Consider the following 1,546-nt stretch of genomic DNA (forward strand, 5'->3'; position numbering starts at 1 on the left):
TCGGCCCGGTTTGGCTCAGCCCAGCTTGGCGCAGATTGGCTCAGCTCAGCCCACCGCAACTTGGCGTGTTTTGGCTCAGCTCGGCTTTGCTCAGCCCAGCCCAGCTTCCTTCAGCCCAAGTCAGTTCAACCTGACTTGGCTCAGCCTGGCACAGATAAGCTGGGCTCGGCTTAGCTTGGCACAGCTGGGCTTGAGGGTCACCAGCCCCTGGACACACAGATTTGGTGGGGAGAATGTCCCTCACACTCCTGTCACACTCGGTGACCTGCAGCGCGTGGGACCGAGTGGGGATGAAGCAGGGACAGGGGTGCATGTCCCACCTCAGCCATGTCCCTGCTGTGCCACCGCCCTGGGGCCAGCTGGGGACTCCTGTTTGTCCAGCAAATTTTTATCCGGTGGAAACCGGCAGGTAAATATTCCTGACCAGCTGATAAGGACCCGGTGTGAGGCCATGGGTTTGGCCTCCCAGCTGTGCCCTTGGGAGCCCCAGTTCTGCACAGAAGCACCAGGGAAGGGACCTCAGTGCTTGTGGAGCATCACTGGGTCAGGAGAGAGGTGGGAATGCTGACCCTGGAGCAGGGGGGCAGGGCAAGGTGCCAAGTAGCACCTCCAAAATGCACCCAAGACTGGCACATCCTACCACAGTCAGATATCACCACAGCACAGAGCATCTCCTGCTCATTCCAGTGTTCCCTGCCGGCGTGGGATGGGGCCCTGCTATGAGGAACAGACGCATGGACCTTCCTGGATTTTTGGGACCAGGAAAAACCCGTCAGAGAGGAGGTGACGGCGTGGTCCCCTTGTGCCCGGCGCTGTCCCGCTGTTTGATGTGGGACCCGGCCTCAGCGGCCCCGCCACGCCGGCTCCACGCTGTCATCCCAAGTAAATAAAGCCCAGCACAATTGCCTGCTTGTTTATTAATTTTTGCTTCATCAAAGGCAGCTTTAATCATCTCTCTCCCTCCCACCAGGGCCACTCACAGCGCACACCGTGTGCCATGGATTGGGCACCAGTGACCCCAGTACATCCTCACCTGGCCCTGAGCCCACACGATGCTCCCAGGCTGAGAGCGTCCACCAGACCCCCACTCATCACCATTTTGGTATTTCCCACCTTTTCCTTGATCCTATAAATGCAGCATGACCCTACCCCAGGAAGAGATGATTTTCCCTCTGGAATTTACAGACCTTGCCACCCTCACCGCGGGTCCAGGGTTCACCTGGCACACGACTGCAGAAATCCTGCTCCTTGGAGAAGGGTGGATGATTTTCTCAACCAGCTCTTGTCCTTCCCTGATTCCCTTTCCTTCCTCCCTGCTTCCATCCCCAGTGTTGGATTACTCCCTGCCACACTGCTTGCTGAGGACCTGGTGTGCACTGCACCCCACAGTTCCTACAGATGCCCAGCTTTTTTTTCCAGCAAAAAGCCCCTCTGCAGTTCCATGGACACCTCTGAGTGTTGTCCTCATGGTCCCTTCTCCACTTCCTCAGGTCATGGACCCCACAGACTAGAGGATCCCTCCAGGAGAGAAGGGGCTGCTCTTTCC

Source organism: Corvus brachyrhynchos, unplaced genomic scaffold (genome assembly GCF_000691975.1).
Source record: "Corvus brachyrhynchos isolate BGI_N302 unplaced genomic scaffold, ASM69197v1 scaffold5, whole genome shotgun sequence".
NCBI classification, from domain to species: domain Eukaryota; kingdom Metazoa; phylum Chordata; class Aves; order Passeriformes; family Corvidae; genus Corvus; species Corvus brachyrhynchos.